At 43.8% G+C, this 6662-nt stretch overlaps 1 pseudogene; it reads left to right on the top strand.

Moving 5' to 3' along the window:
- Positions 1-5014: 5014 nt before the first annotated feature.
- Positions 5015-5644, top strand: LOC122151518 (annotated as a pseudogene).
- The last annotated feature ends 1018 nt before the right edge of the window (positions 5645-6662 follow it).

The raw sequence follows: 6662 nt of genomic DNA, 5'->3' as shown, positions 1-6662 counted from the left end.
ACTAAAAAAAGTCCTGGCCCAGACGGTTTCACTGGAGAATTCTATAAAACATTCAGAGAAGAAGTGATACCGATTCTACTCAAAGTATTCCAAAACATAAAAATAAATACCTTTGTTCATGAAAGGACTTTATCAACAGATTGAAGAGATAACCTACAAACTAGGAAAAAATTTTCAGAAACCGTATATCTGATAAGGGTCTAATATCCACAATATATATAAAACTTCTACAACTTACCAAAAAGGAAAAGCAATCCAATCAAAAAATGGAAAGATGATGTGAATAGACATTTCACCAAAGAAGAGATTCAGTTGGCCAAAAAGTACATGAAAAAAAGCTCAACACTGTTAGCCCTTGTTGTTGTTGTCATTGTTAGATGCCATGGAGTCAGTTTTGACTCCTAATGACTCCATATGACAGAGTAGAACTGCCCCAGAGAGTTTCCTAGGTTGTCATCTTTACAGGTAACTCAAAAAGGGTTGCAGCAGTATACTGACAGGGAACTGCCAGAAATTCAAGCTGGATTCAGAAGAAGATGTGGAACAAGGGATGTCATTGCTGATGTCAGATGGATCTTGGCTGAAAGCAAAGAGTACCAGAAAGATGTTTACCTGTGTTTTATTGACTATGAAAAGGCATTTGACTGTGTGCATCATAACAAATTATGGATAACATTGTGCTCACAAGGAACCTGTACATAGACCAGGAGGCTGTCATTTGAACAGAACAAGGGGATAGCACATGGTTTAAAATCAGGAAAGGAGTGTGTCAAGGTGGTATCTTTTCACCATACTTGCTCAATCTATACCCTGAGCAAATAATCTGAGAAGCTGGACTATAGGAAGAAGAACGTGGCTTTGGGATTGGAGGAAGACTCATTAACAACCTGTGATATGCAGATGACACAAACTTGCTTGCTGAAAGTGAAGAGGACTTGAAGCACTTAGTGATGAAGATCAAAGATTACAGTCTGCAGGCTGCATTACACCAGAACATGAAGAAAACAAAAATCCTCCAAACTACCAATAAGAAACATCACAATAAAGGGAGAAAAGATTGAAGTTGTCAGGAATTTCATTTTACTTGGATCCACAATCAGCACCAGGGAAGCAGCAGTCAAGAAATTGGACCTCGTATTATACTGGCAAATCTGCTGTAAAAGACCTCTTTAAAGTGTTGAAGGGCAAAGATGTCACTTTGAAGACTAAGGTGCACCTGACCCAAACCATGGTATTTTCATTCTCCTCATATGCATGTGAGAGCTGGACAGTGAAATAGGAAGATTGAAGAAGAGTTGATGGTTTTGAATTGTACTGCTGGTGAAGAATGCTGAAAGTGCCATGGACCATGAGAAGAACGAACAAAGCTGTGGTGAAAGAAGTACAGCCAGAATGCTCCTTGGAAGAGAGAATGGTCAGACTTCTCACCTGCTTTGGTCATATCATCAGAAGGGACTGGTTTTTGAAGAAGGATGTCACGCTTGGTAAAACAGAAGGTGAGCCCAAAGGGGGAAGACCCTTGATGAGAAGAACTGACACAGGGGCTGCAACCATGGGCCCAAGCAGAGCAAGGGTTGGGAGGGTGGTGCAGGCCCGGGCGGGGTCTCGTTCTGTTGGACCTGGGGCCACTATGAGTTGGAGCCCACTGGATGGCAGGTAACACCAACAATCTTTATGGGAGCAGATTGCCAGACCTTTTCTCCCTAGGAGAACCTAGCCACTGACCTTTTGATGGTAGCCGAACAGTTAACCACTATGGCACCAGGGCTCTTTTGTTAACCATTAGAAATGCCAATGAAAACTGCCGTGAGATACTACCTAGCCCCTGTTAGAATGGCAATGATCAGAAAATGGAAAACAACAAAAGTTGGCAAGGTTGTTGAGAAACTAGAGCCTCCATCCATTGCTAGTGATGTTGTTGTTATGTGTCGTCGAGTCAGACCTGACTCACAGTCGACCCCTCCTTGGGTTTCCAAGGCAGTATCACTGTGGAAGTAGATTGCCCCATCTTCCTTCCGAGGAGTGGCTGGTGGGTTTGAACCGCCAGCCTTCTGGTTAGCAGTCAAGTGCCTTAGGCACTATGCTACCAGAACTCCCATTGCTAGCAGGGATGTAAAATGATCCAGCCATTGTGGAAAACATCTTGGCAGTTCCTCAAAAAGTTGAACGACCACATGACCCAGCCATCACAGTCCCAGGTACGTGTCCAGAACAGGTGAAGGCAGAACGCAAACCGAACCCGTGCACCCATGGTCACTGCTGCACTTCCCATGACAGCCCGAAGGAGGAAATGACCAGCTGCTCCATCAACAGATGAACTTCACACACCAAGTGGTCCCTCCACACAATGGACCACAACTCAAGCGTGAGGGGAAGTGAAGTCTGATGCACGCACAACGCAGGTGCATCTTAAAAAAGCGTCTGAGTGAAACAAGTCAGTTGCAAAAGAACAAACATTGTATGATCCAACTTATAAGCAAAATATAGAAATAACAGTGTTTCCAGGGGTGGGAAGGAAGGGGGTGGTTTGCTTAGGGGACATTGATCATACGTTAACGGTGGTAGAAGAGTTTGGGAAAGGACAGCACGAACAGTTGCATAACTTGGAGGATTGAATGAAGGTGACTGAATTGTTCGTGAAGGAATTGTTGAGACGTCGCTTGCTCCTTTATGTGTGTTTGCACTGCAATAAAACAAAATGGAAAACATGATGCTCGTCTAACAGAGTAGTGTTGTTGCTAAAATGCAGGCTGGGGAGCTGTGCATGGGACACAGAGCGGAGGAGAGAAGATTCTCAGGCCTGTTCCTTTCACTTTTCCAGGCTTCTCAGAGGCCATTCTTTGCTTCCCATGCAGTCTGCCTCTGCAGGGGGCAGACTCCCTCCCACCCTTCTCGGTGGGTCTGGAATGAGCATCTCTGGTGCTCAAAGTGCATTTTCTCAGCCAGCAAACCCTCTGCACCTTCATTAGTGCCGCTACGGGAGAAGCAAACAGACACCTTTAATACTCTTAACAAAAAAAAATCTCTTTCTTATAATTTTTGATGTATCTGTGCTGTTCGATTTACCAGGCAATTTTAGTTACTTAAGAACAAAGCACAATATTTTGCTTGAAAGGCAGCACTTGGAACCAGGGGACTTTTCATTCAGCCCTGTTTTAATTCCAGTGGAAACAATAAGTCCCTCTTTGGAAACCACTCTCCCTTCCACGTCTCAGCTTTCTTCTAATTAGCACCGAATAACAAAAGTATAACAGCCGCACCTCTCCTCCCAACTTTTCTAACAGCCTGTCAGAAACAGAACAGTGTGAAAAACAGCTCGGTTTATGAGCGAGTTTGTCATTTTTTTTTTTTTTTTTTCTGTTAAGATAAAATGCACACACTCGGGCACAAAGGCCCTGAGGATTTAACTGAAGGAAAATGGGCTCAGGGTAGAAACTGGGAAGGAAGACATGAGGCAAAATGAGGTCTCATGCTCCATGAGTCTGTCAGGAAACTCTAACTGGCTGTGTGACCTTGAACAAGGCACCTTTCTTCTGTGGAGGTAAATCTTCTCTCCTGGTAAGATAAGGCTGTTGACTGATAGAAGGATGGATGGATGGATGAACAGAAAGATGGATGAATGGGTGCATTGGATGGATGGATGGAAGGAAGGATAGATGGATGAATGGAATGAATGAATGGATGGATGATGGATGGATGAGTGGATGGATGGATGGACAGAAAGATGAATGGATGGTTGCATAGGATAGATGGATAGATGAGTGAACAGAAGGACAGATGGATGACTAGAATGAATGGATGGATAGATGAATGGATGGATAGGTGAGTGGATGGATGGATAGGTGAGTAGATGGGTGGAAACAAATATACAAACACAACTCTGTGCCAGGCATGACTGGCTGCTTTAAATGCTAGGCACTGTGTGGGTGTACCACATCCTTGCTTTATTAATGCCCACAAGCACTCTGTAAGGGAGGTGCTGATACTGTCTGCTCTTACATCTGAGCTATCTGCAGCCCACGTCACCACATCAGAAAACAGCAGACCCAAGAACTCTGCCCCGCCTGGCTCCAAAGCTGGTGTTCTTACCCAGCCCCCTCCTGCTTGTCAACATGCTGGACAGGAGCTTGTTTCATTGGTGGCAGATCCACCACGCTTGGCTGAGGGATGGAACCCCACAGGGATCTTTCTATTGCCTTGGGCTCCTGATAGACCAGCATGTAGGCTAGACTTAAAATTCGTTCATTCATATGATATGGTTCAGGGCATATATGAAAAGCCAATAGCCAACATTATACTTTTATACTTAATGGAGAAAGATTTAGAGCAATCTCACATAAATATTCATACCTTTGTCTAGATCTATTAAACCATGAGTTCATATAGAAAGATAGATGTTGATAAGCACATCTAACACTAGATCTTGACTTATAAAGACCATTTTTCTACTAAAAATAATCAAGCATTCTACTAGAAATAACAGGTTCTAGAGCTGGGAACCTATAAGATGGACCTGAATTTATGATGCCACAAAGTAAAGCAGTGCTCAAAGAATGATGGGACATGTCAAAGAGACACAAAGGAGGTCTCATTGGCCAAATCTAGGACAAGTTGAGAATCAAAATAAATTAGGAAAGCAACAGAATATAACCCAATGAGAAAATAGAATCCATGAGTTTATACTGATATAAATTAATCAATAAATAAATGTGAGAAAAAACTTCTTTCTTATAGCAGAATGTCTATAAATAAATGTAGAAGGAATGATGGAACTAGAAACTCACCTTTTGACAAAAATTACAATCAATGCTGGCAAGAATGTTCAAAGGATAATAAAACTAGTGGATGGAAAAAAAAATCATTCATTCAGAGGAAACCTCTTCTCTGCGGTGTGGCTGTAGCCAGTGAACAGAGAGACCCAGGGACAGAGACTCAGCCTTGCCACTGCCATCACCGCCCAGAGACTGCTGACCCTCTGTCTGGACACAGAACATCTAGTCATGGATAAAATGAATTGGCTCAAAAGGGCAAACTGGCCGAGCAGGCTGAACAAGATGATGGCATGGCGGCCGGCAGGAAGCCAATGAGGAGAGGGATCTTCTCACAGTTGCTCATGAAAATGTTGTAGGAGCCCCAAGGTCATCTTGGAGGGAGGACTGTCTCAAGTATTGGGCAAAAGATGGAAGATGCTGGAAAACAAACAAACAAACAAAAATAGCCAATGGCTCGAGAACAGAGAATTGAGACGGAGATAAGAGTGATGCACCAACTCTGCTGGAAAAGTTCTTGATCTTCAGTGTTTCACCTGCAGAGAGCACAGCCTTCTATTTGAAAATGAACAGAGGCCGCTGCTGTTACTGGCACTGCTGGTGATGACAACAAAAGGCCTGTGGCCCCATCACAGCAGGCAGACCAGGAAGCTTCTGAAATGAGCCAAAGGGAAACCAACCAAGGCATCCTAACAGGTTGGGTCTGGCCCTTGACTTTCCGGGTTCCATTGTGAGATGCTGAGGTCCCCAGAGAAGTCTGCTCTCTTGCAAAGGCACCTTTTGATGAAGGTGCTGAATTTGAGACAGTAAGTGAAGAGTTACATGAAGAAAGCAGCTTGACACTGTGGATGCTGATACCCCATAAAAGAAGCTGACGCAGAAAGAGGGGAAATTAACCGGCCTTCCACCTTTTGTCTGCCTCATTCCAAAATTTACACATAGACCATGAGTCATCCATTCTGCCCTTCCCCCAAACATAGCTTTATGACAGGTTTATGTTACTTCTATTTTAATTTCTCTATTTCCCATGTGGTGTTGTGCCTAAGGCACTTGACTGCTAACCAGAAGTCTAGTGGTTCATACCCACCAGCCATTCCTCAGAAGGAAGACTGGGCAACCTACTTCCATAGCGATACTGCCTCGGACACCCAAGGAGGGGTGGTTATGAGGTGAATCCACTCAACGGAAGTGAGGTGGGTTTTTTTGTGTGTGCGTGTGTGTGTGTGGTTTTTATGTTTAATATTAGAGAAAGCAAAGAGGACTTGAAGTGCTTACTGATGAAGATCAAAACTACAGCCTTTAGTGTGGATTCCACCTCAACATCAAGAAAACAAAAATCCTCACAAGTGGATCAATAAGCAACATCCTGATAAATGCAGAAAAGATTGAAGTCAGGGATTTCATTTTACTTGGATCCACAGTCAATGCCTATGGAAGCAGCAGTCAAGAACCCAGATGATGTATAGCATCAGGCAAATCTGCTGCAAAAGACCTCTTTAAGTGTTCAAAAGCAAAGATGTCACTTTGAGGACTAAAGTGCGCCTGACCCACCCCATGGTGTTCTCAATCACCTCACATGCATGTGAGAGCTGGACAATGAAAAGGGAAGACAGAAGAGGAATGGATGTGTTTTAATTATGGTGCTGGCGAAGAACGTTGAACATACCATGGACTTTCAGAAGAACAAGCAAATCTTGCTTCTTCTTGGAAGAGGCTTAGCCAGAATGCTCCTTAGAAGCAAGGGTGGTGAGACTGTCTCACACACTTTGGACGTGTTATCAGGAGGGACATCTGTCCCTGGAGAAGGACGTCATGCTTGGTAAAGTGGAGGGTCAGGCCCTCAAGGAGATGGATTGACACAGTGGCTAAAACAATGGGTTCGAACATTGTGAG

This window comes from Orycteropus afer, unplaced genomic scaffold (assembly GCF_000298275.1).
Source record: "Orycteropus afer afer isolate SDZICR_OR568_19922 unplaced genomic scaffold, OryAfe1.0 scaffold00515, whole genome shotgun sequence".
NCBI classification, from domain to species: Eukaryota; Metazoa; Chordata; class Mammalia; order Tubulidentata; family Orycteropodidae; genus Orycteropus; species Orycteropus afer.
This window is presented reverse-complemented; position numbering and strand designations above follow the sequence as displayed.